Below are 12,987 nucleotides of genomic sequence, written 5' to 3'. Positions count from 1 at the left end.
ATGCATAAGTCGTCTATTTCAAACCCAATAAATACGTTAACTATTTTATCATACAAACATTCAAGTCCACGGACTTAGATAACAGTTATTAACAAATTGTATAATATATACACACACCAATACATTTAACATATTATACTGACATTGAAAAGCCCCACCTGAGCACACACCGACAATGAGAATCCACATGTAATCGCCATATAATAACACTTGTTATTACGTGACGACAGAGAGTTTAACTTAGTTTAGAGCGGCTAGTTGTAGGGTATTCATAGCTTAATTAAAAGCCATCATTTTTAAGTAAAGTTCACTCATTATTGTTTCTACAGGTTTAAAGATTTAGCATCGCTCCCATGGTGTGTTTAATAAATATAAATATAGTAGCCGAACATTTTATCAATACATTTTTTAATCTAAAATAAGTAATACAATTGATTATTTCCGATGTGAAGTTGGTGACGAACTTAATAAACGAAGAAATACATAAATGAAGAAACTAATCATTTCCCGACCGATGTCTGTAACTTGAATAAAATGTAATTGTCATTTGTTAATAGCACTAAATATTTTTAATTTTTAAAAGATTTGGTTTGACTTGACACTAGAGAAGAATGGAGCCAAACTACGCTATTTTCTATCTTTTCCAAAATAAGGCGCTTTGACCTCCAACCAAAAATCTTTTGGTTAATTTAATACCTGTCACACTGCCTTTATCCTACCTGTCACCCATATAACATATCTACGGCACAACTGCACTATCGATAAAGCATAACATTGCAAAATCCCATCTATTACAAATGTGTTAAAGGCTAAAATGTAATCCAAGTAGTATTAAATGTATAGTGGACGCAAAATGCCTTGGAAGCGGTGGGCGTGCTGTGTAACGGTACGCTCGGCTTAGCTTGATTTGGGATAGGCTGGCTAGTGTTGGGACAGTGACTATAATATCGATAGTAAGTAATAGAACGATATAGGCTAAAAGATTCATTATCGCCGCTGTTTCACCTAATCTCATTACTACTTATGTCATTAAAAAAGGGCTATTTTTATTGGACACCTAAATCTATTAGGAAGGCGAAAGAAGCCCTGGCTATGAAGTATCAATATAGCTTCGGACGATGAGAAGTTTAAAAAAATGATTGCTGATCTTGAGTAACGGAGAGGCATTAAAACAAGAAGAAGAGAGTATTTACACTGGATACAGAAAACAGTAGGATCGATACGAAAGACTCGTTGGTTATCGAATTAATTAATGAATGCTTACTGAAATAAGCTTCAATTCTATACACTGCGTTTTTTACTTTTGCTAAAAAATCCTCATAAAAAAATCTTCTTACTTCAATACGAAGGTAGTATTTTAAAAGGGAGGGATAGGGGTAGGGAGCATAAAAATTGCGACTTATCCCAGTAGGATGTGGTAACAATGACTTGAGATGCAGATATTAGTTAGAACATCGTCGCAATGTTGCCTGCCTTTCGGTATTCTATAGGATATATTTCGGAGAGTGTGCTCAAGAACTATTTGATCTAGTTCCCCCCTCGCCTTTTAACCATCGAACCGCGAAGCACCTTAAGGATCTGCATCCCTACGTGGTCGATATGCCGCGGACGCGTACGAAGCGCTTCGCATCTTCGTTTCTGATCCGCACCGCTACGATCTGGAATGCTCTTACAGCTTCCATTTTCCCCAGTTCTTACAACATTAGTACCTTCAAATCAAGAGTGAATAGGCATATTCTAGGCAAGCGCGCTCTACCTTAGGCTGTATCAGCACTTACCATCAGGTGTGATTGCAGTCAAGCGCTCGTCTATAAATTAAAAAAAAAAAAAATAGTTGGGTGTCCTTTTATTATTATGAATTATATATTTCTTATCGATAAATTTTGCATTGGCATCCCTAATATGATTTCGCAGTTCTTCCGTGACGATAATAGGATTCCACAGCCGGATTTCGGTCAATATAAACTACGTGTATGTTATAAAGTGTGAACGGCCCAACCAATCATTATTATATAACAAGGTATATACCATAAATTATCTTTTTAATATTTTATCAGTTCCGACAAAACGGAAAAATTGTCGGGACGAATCTATGTCATTATTGGATATAAGTAAGTATAAAATCCGCCGTGGGATGATCGAAATATTTCATTTATTCGATTCACTCCTGCCTAATTATCCATTAGGCAGGAGAAAAAATTATTCCCCCGATCCCCCTGACGTGGGATTAAATTTACGAGTCCACCTGCCAAGCAGTTCACCCCTGTTCGGATTCGGATATTATTTGTACCTGTGCGCCAATGCTCGAAGAGTTGATAAAATGTAGTCCATTCGCCGAGGAAAAATATGTCTCCTGACCATGCTGTGCTGCGGTCGGATGGAGCATACGCGAGTCTGCTGAGAGCACGAACGGCGGGCGTGGAGCAAGTGCAGTAAACACTTTTATTACGTCACTTTCACTTCACAAGCAATTAGTTCGCGATATCGTAACTTGTAACGATTACGGCTGCCGGTGCGGAAAATTACGACTTTTAATATGTTCAGCGGCGATAATTTGCGAGCACATTAAATACAGATTATAGAATTGTGGCGAGGCTTGCGACTGCATTCTATAATTTGGCAATAAATCTTTTTTATCAATTTTATATTTTCATTAAGTAGTGTTTTTTACACTTGAAGGAAATAAATATATGTGATTATATCTGTCGCGTTAGATAATGTTGATAAAAGAGCATATATAATTTTACTAGTACCCCATGGCTTTATAGGCAAGGTACGCCATAATGAGAGAGAGATGAGAGGGTTTTAAAATTATACATTTTTCTTTTATCAATGAACAGTACGTTATGGACAAAGCACTACGCATATTTTTAATGCCTCTTTACCAACCTACCTATAATTATAAACAGAAAGGTTTCTTTGTTTCTCGTAATAAATACAATCTGGAACTGTTGAACTGCTTGTAATGATTATTTTACCATGAGAAAATTATTTTAAATTCAGACATTGGCATATTAATCAGTAATTAATAAATTATTAATTAAGATTTCAGCCTGTGTGATGTAATATAAGTTGGAAGATAAAAAGGCGAATGAGCTGCGTTATTTAACTGGTAAGTAATCATAAATACTCCTATGACATAAATAATGGTATTTATTACATTAAAGTATAATTTTCCGTTGTCCTCATTAGTCCAAAACCTTGCCTTTTATGGCATGTACTCGTAGAAGTAAATTATTTTCGACAATTTTTTAAAATGCGAACAGGAGGGATAGTTTTCGCCTATACGTATTCGAGTGGCCAATGTTTAAATGATCCAGAGTTTACGGAGACGAAATCATTGTGAACAACTAGTTCTTTGTAAAAAAACGAGCGCACATTGTAATGATGCTATCCACGATCTATTTAAATCTTTTCGGACACTCACAAAAGATCGTAAAAGCACAACTGACGACGCGCGTACGAAAATAACCTGACACTATCAGATGTTTTTCACGCGAACGCCCTTACGTACTTAGCTATACACGCAGACGTGATAAATCTATGTTGCCCGTACAGCACAGCGTATGCCTACGACTTTTCTAATTGAATTATATTTAGTTTGCTTTTTGGTGATAACACAGTGGTAAAAGCTTCGGCTTCGATTACGGGGTGACTGATTTCGATCCCCGACACGCACTTCTAAATTTTCGGAGTTATGTGCGTTTTTAATTTTAAGCAATTCAACTTGCTTTAACGTTGAGAGTTCTCCATTCACGTTTTCAAAGGTGTTTAAAATTATGTTAGCCTTAACCGTTGAATCGATCTTTAAAAAATTTTTGTTGACAACAACCAATTAATTATTCATTGTAAATTTTTAAATTGTTTCGGAGCAAAACGTGCGTAGAGGGTACATTGCCGATGATCTGTTTTGTGTGGAGTTTAAGAATTGAAGAAATTATAAATGACACCATACAGATTCTCCTGCTTTTCGCGGAGTATAGCAAATTAAGCTTAATTTTCATAGTATTTCATAGTATATCACGCCTGCTTCTATCCAATACTTTTTAGTTGATTTTTATGTAAAATCTTGAAAATTTCTACTTAAATACCATATATGTATTGTAATATATGTATTTTCGTAAAGTTTGTTAGCTTTAAAATAGCGTCACAAGAAAAGGCATCCAAATACCAGTTTGCAGTAACAATAGATAGATAGATAGAAAAATTCTCTATTGCACACAATTACGGGATAAAGATAATAAATATTGGAAACAGAAATACAAGAAAAATAAAAATGCGCAAAGGCGGTCTTATCGCAATAAGCCGTTTGTTACAGCAACATCGGTTACGTGACATCTATATATTTAAATGATTGAGGAAATGCTACCATCTCCGCACATAACAACGAGATGTACTGATTTCGATAATAAAAGGTATGGTGTAACAATAAGGTGAATAAACGTAGGTACTAGGACTACTTGGTAACATAAAACTCCTTAACCAACACACTTTATAGCAACGAGCTAGGCAAAGTAGGCAGCATTATTTATAATGCATCTCTCGGGAAGAGATTTATGGAGATTTGTGTTTATTTCAGTAAAAATACCACCCCTGCTACACCATCATTTCAAATAAATGTTTATGTCTACATCAATTTAAAAATAATTGAAAATTCATTTAACTTTCAGTGAATTCTTATTAGCTTTTCTTTTCATTTGGCACGTGGTTTTGCTTACCTAAGTTCGATTTTCATACAAACTAGCAATTCGGTATGCCAAATTTCAGCCAAGTGCCAGCCAAAATTAGTACGGCGGTTTGATCTGTGCGTTGATGCTGTTAGACTACCCTTAACTATGTTTCAAATTTTTCGTCTGTTTATTTGTTCCGCCTTATCTACGCAATGGCGGTGCCACGTTTTACAAGTACAAGACTTCGCATTAATCTAGACTAATTTAAAAGACAGCCGGTTTCGGCAGAACTTTTCCAGATTTCAAGATAAATGGACTTTACGGTTTCGACAATATATTTTCTGCGCAGTCAAACTAACGTTAAGACAAGACAAAATACAAAAAATATTCGTTATCCATAAGGAATAGAAGTATGCAAATCTACGCACGCCTCGCTATGCGGTATCCGAGCACTGCGACACAGACAATACAAACGTCTTATTAGCACACAAAACCCTTAGTATAAGATCGGTTACGACTATCGATACTCTGTAACGTAAGAGTAAAACCTTGTTTTTAAAGCTGTAACAAGCGCCCTTGGTGTAACGCTTGCAAAATAAATAAAAAGATTAAAGAATTAATGACGGTAAAACTAGTTACATTAGGTACATTTTGCTTTGAGTTTACACTATTTCAGTATTCATGGACACGTGGACATATAATACGAGTATACGAGCAGAAATTGTACGCTCTTGAGAAAAGTTTATGACGAGATCTTACTCATAACTCCTAGCATAACGTCTTTCATATCTTAATAGATGGAGATCTGTTTAAAATATGCAAAGAAGCACGCAATAGGAAGATGCTCATGGTAATTCGACTTCGAATGGCGCCTCACCACTATAGGTGCATTAACTCTTGACCCTCTTTTACAGGACTGGAGAATTGAGACCCTGCACACTTTTCTAATACTATAACAACCTGGATCGACAGTTTAATATGCTCTCCGTATTAGTGAAGAAATGCTCAAAAACATAGAATTAAGAACATAAAGAACCCTACATATATTGCATGCATGTGTCCAAAAACAGTTAAATCGCCCCGCGCATGTCTCACTTCATACCCGCGGAACGTTGCTAACAACTACGCATTTTCTTATTTCATGGTAAACGTTTAGAACATTACATGTAAAATAATTATTGTCAACTTCTAATTGGAATGAAGTGACTAACCGCCTATTCCAGAAACACTGCTAATGAGGAGTGATTTTTGATGTCTTGATATTAATCGTGTACACGGTTTCTGTATGCTCCTAATTCTGTGCTCAAAAATAATCTTTACATTTATTGTTTCAATAATCGAAAACTATTAACGTATGTGAAGCCAAGTTTGTACTAAGGGTGATGTATGTAATCGTAATAAAACCGTTCCGTACAACAAAATAATGTGGAATCTCACTCACGAAGTGGCCAATCGTGACTGCGAGTATCTATCGCTTGCCGTGCAGTGATTATAGCGACTGTTCTTACTAATGAATAAATAACAATATCCTTTGAGTACTAATGACGGGTGAATAGTCCTACGATTAAATGTTTGGTGCGCTTTTTAATGATAGTCTAAACATCGAAAACTATTGCGTGACCGATTGCCAGACTGGTTGTGCGACAAATAGTTCATACTATCTATGTCAGGAGATGCATTTTATTTCATGAAAAGGGGTGTGTCCCGTTCAGTGTGTCGTTTAATAAGTAGTAAGGAAATAATGTTTTACTCGGCACCGACTTGAAAATGCTGAGTGCTGAAAAGTATTATTATTTTTATGCCTTCTAATTATTTGCTTTTAGCTTAATTAACTTTTATCAAATCCGTTTTTGTTTGAAATAGTTAGGAAATTAATTTATTCGACACCGACTTGAAAATGCTGAGGAAAGTATGATTATATGTATGCCTTTCAGTTATTTGCTGTTAGCTTAATTAACGTACATCATTTTTTTTTCAAACAATAAAAAAAACCTTGTAGAAAATGTTTCTTTACTTATTTTCTTGTAATAATATAAGTTACGTGATACAGAACTATCATTGACTTGCATGATAAAGTCATTGTTATTAATAGATGGACGCTCATGAATATGTAAAGAAGTGCGCAGGTGACATGCTAATCAAGACTTCAAGAAGAAGTTCAAGAGTACGTTGCTCGGGCAGTGAATTCATCTCTTTGTCATTACGCATTTATCATCATCATCACAGAATTAAGAAAATACAGAAACTAGGTACACGATTAATATTGAAGCATCAAAAACCACTAAACTTCAGTAGTGTTACTCGAACAGGCGTTTAGTTCTTCTTCATAACATTTAGCAGTTGACAGCTAATATTTTATCTGTACCGTCCTTATTTAGTCGTATGGAATTTTCTACGAATAAGCGGTTTAAATTATTGATATTATCTTCAAATTAATAAGTTACAAGTCAAGGTCCAGATTCTCCAACCAGGTGACGGTCCGAGCAGGGAGATCAAAAGTCGTTGGGCAATCCCAGGTATGAAAAGATGGGGCAGCGCTGGATTATGTTCTTTTGTCTACCGTTCTAAACGTATACCATAAAAAGCAAAAATGGAAATAAGTTTGTGAGCTAGCAACATTCCGCGAGAGTGGAGTGAGACGTGCGCGGCGTTTCACTGTTTTTGGACACAGTTACTGCATGCAATCATGGCTGAACGAAGTTTCTGTATGTTCTCAAATCTGTGATCATCCTTGGCTTTTAAAGTGCTTCTGGTGGTCATAGGCATCCTTCTTCAAAGCGCAAAACACGGTTAACTAGGCTTCAGACTAAGACATTCAAAACCCTAGTAACAAACTACCCTAACTCCGGACTGATACTGAGCATTTTGCGACCAGTAAAACCGAACCGAACCATCTTTGCCCGATCAAGGAAATAAATCCAGGTAATGTTAATCTTCTGCCATAATGAGATCATTAAAAGACAACGTATGTTCGAAGAGAAATATACAGTGCATATAGAGTCGAAAGAGACTTGGTATATAGGAACCGTCAGCGTACCTAACTTCGTCTTCCATACGTATTAATCAAGGTGGGAATCCACCAAGCTCAATGTCGCTGGAATCTTCAACAGTACCACTCTAGGTAATGGTAGGCGTCTTCTCAACAATATCTATACAAATACAATACAAGCAATTACCTAAGCAAGGTACGAAAGGAGTTCGGGGATATTTTTTTAAACACTAGCTGAAGCTGGAGATTGTACCTCCAGATGTATTTTGATAATGGCTATCTACAGGCTATCTACACCATGTCAGTGTATTCCCGTTTCTTGCTTTTAAATGTGATCAACGATACGTCTTGCAATAGAATAAGTTCCGTCAAAATTAAAACAGCCTACAAAAATTAGTACGGATAAACATACTTACAAACAGATTAACATATTAAAATGTATGTAGGGGTTATTATAATTAAAAAACGAGCGTCACATCGTTATATCGCCCAGCTACTTCGCAAAGTGGAAAATTGCATTAAGTACATCGTATATGGGAGACAATTGGACCTAAACTTTAGGTCCAAATATAGGTCCCAATAGAATATTCGATGTAGCATTGTTCTATTAAGGACAAGGGTCCATAATATTGGTTATCCATTTTGGTGGATCGTAAAAGGTGTTATACAAATTGACTTCCCTATTTCTGACGTCACCGGATGTGATTTCATACCGCTGTCGCGGTACTCGCTGAGTTGACTCCAGTCCAAGTAACCAAACGTCACACACAGTCGAAGACACATCATCATTTCAAACGCCTGATGTATAGCTATACTCGTGGTTCTTTCGTAGACTTCCCCACGCCAAGGTCTTTTAACGACTCGTTGGATGTCGTCTGTCGTTGGGTGGTCTACCAACGCTGCGTTTTCCAGTATGTGGGTTGCCACTCCTGCACTTTGGGACCCCAACGTCCATTGGTACTCCAAGCTATGCTCCCCCACTGCCAAGTTTTCGACATAAACTTCAATAACACTATTTAAAGTGGCAGTGGTAGAGGAGGCTTTAAAAGGTAAATTTTGAGTAAATCAGTTTGTAATATTAAAAATAAAACATTAGATATTGTACTATGAAAAATAAGCCTAACTTGCTATACTCATACCGATTATTTTCAATCTTTATACTCCACACCAAATATATCTTCGGCAATGTACTGTCTGTACCGTATATTTTACCCCGACATCGGGCATCCTCAAGAGATTTTGACTTTACAATGAATAATTGTTAAATTGCTCATAACACTTGTTCCAGATTAAAGAAATTATAATACAGATGTTTTTGCTATTCGCGGAGTATAGCCAATCAGGCTTAATTTTCTAATGTCATGTAATTGCGAAAGCAACGCCTGCTTCTTATCCAATAAGTATTTTAAAGTTTTGAAAAAATATAATAGGCTTTTTATTATTTTTTAATTATTAACTAGCAGTTGCCGACCGACTTCCTAAGCGTATAATATCTGCTTAATTAAATTTTACCATACAAACTTAGGGGACTGAATTGCTACAGTGTGTTCGTTGGTTTGTCCATCTATCATGTCCGTCAATCGACATGAATTTTAGAATAAAGATTTGTGAAAGAAACCGAGAGATACTTTTTTATTCATACAAAGTCGCAGGCCAAAGCTGATAATAATAAATAAGCTAATAAGTAACTCTTTAATTGAGTTATTAATAAGTACTTTATTGATTTATAAATAACTTACATTACATTACATGGTAATTAATTAGAACTAATAGGTTTAAATATCTAACGTGGTTAAAGTTTATCGTAATGTTTGTTAAAGATATGCCGGGTCGATATTTAAACCATTATCAATTAATTCATTATTTCTAGTATTATTTCTTGTAGTGGCGATTGTTAAATTTTATCAATACTTCATGTTTTTTGGTTTGAAAAAAAAACATATTTAACTAAATTATTGTCAGTAAGATCTGTCACCATAACTATAGTTTTTTTGCTGTAGTGACAACTGTTATGTTTTACTAGCTGCATGCCCGCGTTATAAACTAGCAAGAAAGCGGGTACCTGGTTTGGAAGTACAATACATGATCCCAAACTAAACACCAAACATCCGGCTCTTATGCGTGTCCGTCCATCCGAGACGAAAAGACATTCAGACTATGCAATAGCGTTCCTGCCCTGCCCGAAATAATAGCTCCAATAGATCAATAGCACTGAGTTCTGTTGTACCTACTCCATTCTTTAGGCCTTATACCTTCACGTCGTTAAATGGTGCAAGCAGCCCTGCAACCGATATCATATTAAAATCATCATATTTGCAGGAAACACTTAACTGCATTAACTATTATAGTAAGTCCAGTTGGGTGTTTCTTCATAAATGCGTAAACGCACTGCGTACACTTAAATAACTGTCTGAATCTTAACGATAGGAGGAAATTATTTTATTGTATAAAAGCTGTTAGCTTAGAGCTTGTTATTAGTATAAAATGCTAAATAATTTGGGCCTAGTGTTAAACATACTCTACTTAGTACAGGAGGGAAAAACGCTTATTTTCTCATTCCTGGCTGCTACTAAGAACTTAGAACTCGAATTTAGTCACGAGTTCCTAGGTTCGGTTCCCAGATCGGGCCATACATATTAAGGTTAGTATAACTGATATTTGATAAAAATCGTTAAAGCCCACCGATCCGCATTGGAGCAGCATGGCGGGTCTATGCCCTAAAACAGTCTCTCCTATGAGTGAGGAGGCCAGCGTTGATGATTTTGACTCTAAGAACTTGCTCATAGAACACACCAACTTGACAGTTTTAGTACGAACCGTGTAAGGAACTCCGGTACCGCTTTCGTGATCTGCATTCATACATTGCTAACCCCTCCAGCGAGGTAGTAACAAGATCAGCGAGGCCACTTTATTCATACAAAGCCATAACTAGTCTGGAGCAACGACCCCCGTCTATGAGATAATCGTAAGGCTATTCTCGGTCGTGGACGTCCAATTCACGAGACGCTGACGGACGGTTAGCCCGGCCGCTCCAATCTAACAAATTACGTACCGGCCCTGGTGACAAATTATCCGTGGAAGGAAACGCGGGTCATAATTCAAGATTATATGGTATGTGTGTTTTAATAGTGCACCTTTTTGTTTTCTTTTTAGTTTTTCTAATCCTAAGGTTGCCTGGCAGCGATTGCTACTTAGCGATAAGTAAGTAAGCCCTTTTCATTATATATTGTGAAGCGTCGCAAAGCTGTATCATAACTTCTATCTGTGCGAGCTAATCTCAATATATAAACTCAGTTATAAACTTGAACGTTATTTGCGTGAGAGAAAAGGTCAAAGATTTCCGTTGACCACAGTTTAGTCATCAGGCGTTTGACATCCCACTGCTGGGCACAAACCTCCTATTTCTAATGCAAGAAGAGTTAAGAGCAATTACTCACCACGCTGCTGAAAGGGGGGTTGTGGGCTTTTAATAAAACTTTAATAACTGGGACCGACAGTTTAAGCGGATCTCTGGAGAACGAGATTGTACATCACCAATCTCCTAACCTCATGGTAAAAAATGTTAAGCCCGATCCAAGAATCGTGGAGACGAGAATCGTATAGTTTGCTAGCCATTAGACCAACGACAGTAGGGCAGTAGGGTTTTGAGCCAAACGTAGGTAAGAGACAATCTAATATACCCTGTCTAATTTATAATATTAACGGATAACTATTTTAAGGTATTTAAGGTTTAAAATTTGTGATACCATAATAAAAAGCGTTGCTTTTCGGAGACAGCCATAGTAAAATGTTACAGCAGGTAAATTTCACTCGGATGACGTTTTTTAATTTCTTCGAACAACATGTTTTATAATGGCAAATGTACGAATGATTCCGATTGACACCATTTTCTGATTCGCCGTTCCGTAGTTTAATTGTGAGTTATGTCCGGATAACTGATTTCTATATTATATATTAATTTATAATATGTATTGATTTTGTAACGCTTTCTTAACTGCGGCAGGTGCTATTCTAAAAATAAAAAACTACAACGAAACATACACTTTCAAAGATAACGCCTACTGTACTAGATTAAATAATCCACAACCTTAGCTATGTCTCCTATATCATTTGAAAGTACATACTATATTTTACGACGAATTAAAGCTATTTTACTGAGAATCATATTCTTTTTTTTAAATAAACTGTACCACTTAACTATCACTTTGAAACTACTGAACCGATTTTAATCATTCTTTCACCACTGGCAAGTTATTTTATCCAGAAGTAACATAGGCTTTTAATAATTACAGTAATTTTAAAAGATCAGGCTGATGCCTGATATAATAGTATTTAAAAATCAAGGTAAAAAAAATAACTTCCGCGAAATGTGAGAACTGCGTCATAGAGAATTACTGTTTTACAAAAATACTAGTCTAAAGTGGATTTAATAAAATAATAATCTCGATTATAAACAAACCATTTAACTTCGAAAAACAAAGGAATTAAAATATGATTTTTTATCTCTATTTATAGGCATAAAATAATCTTTAAAAAAGAGAAGAGAGAGAGTTGCGCAAAATTTTGGGGATAACGAGAAATTAATATTAGGGGGCGTACGGGAGGGGTCTGTGATAATAAGGTATCCGGCGGCCAATAAAATGTTACAATATTTCGCATAGCTATTAATAATTTTGTAATCTACAAACTTACTAAAGTACCTATACATTCCAAAGACTCTCGATGTCGACTATCGAACCGGTATACCTGTGATTGCGACTGCCATTTGCGTTGCTGAAATATATCCAACTGGCAGTCACTCTAGTGATGGTAAACCTTTTTTTAGTTGGTAAACCTACGCGTCAAATGAAAGAAATTGCCAAGAAAAGATAAAAAATGGCGGCAAACGGCTATTAAGTTAAAGGGATGCATTTAGGGACATAAAATTTACTAAAATTTAGCAAAGAATAAGATGACTTAGAACACTTAGTAGCAAACTAAACAAGCTTAACATTCTTGGTTATTTTATAGTATACCTATGCTTTTGCATAACTAAAAAAGAAAAGATGAAAATTCACGCATGACACATCAAAGAGCGTTTGTAGCCAGTGTTATGTCTTATTAATTTAATAAACAAAAAGTAATATATGATAATATAAATTCTACTACATAGTTAATATATAAATCTATAGCATTTATAAATACTGATCTTTCTATAATCACGGCAATTCCTACAATCAAATGATGAAATGCGCAAAATTTCTATATGCGTGCCAATGGTTCACGAACTCTGCACTTGTCTATACAGACTACATCTAACAGCTTAATTATTGCGTTACTGTTACCTAG

General features: G+C 35.8%; 1 protein-coding gene across 3 annotated transcripts in view; it reads right to left on the bottom strand.

The window, feature by feature from the left end:
* LOC120625468 (protein kinase C and casein kinase substrate in neurons protein 1) overlaps positions 1-12,987 on the bottom strand; it is a 145,609-nt gene that overhangs the window by 110,312 nt on the left and 22,310 nt on the right. The gene's annotated exons all lie outside the window — the stretch shown is intronic.

Source organism: Pararge aegeria, chromosome 7 (genome assembly GCF_905163445.1).
Source record: "Pararge aegeria chromosome 7, ilParAegt1.1, whole genome shotgun sequence".
Lineage (NCBI taxonomy): Eukaryota > Metazoa > Arthropoda > Insecta > Lepidoptera > Nymphalidae > Pararge > Pararge aegeria.
This window is presented reverse-complemented; position numbering and strand designations above follow the sequence as displayed.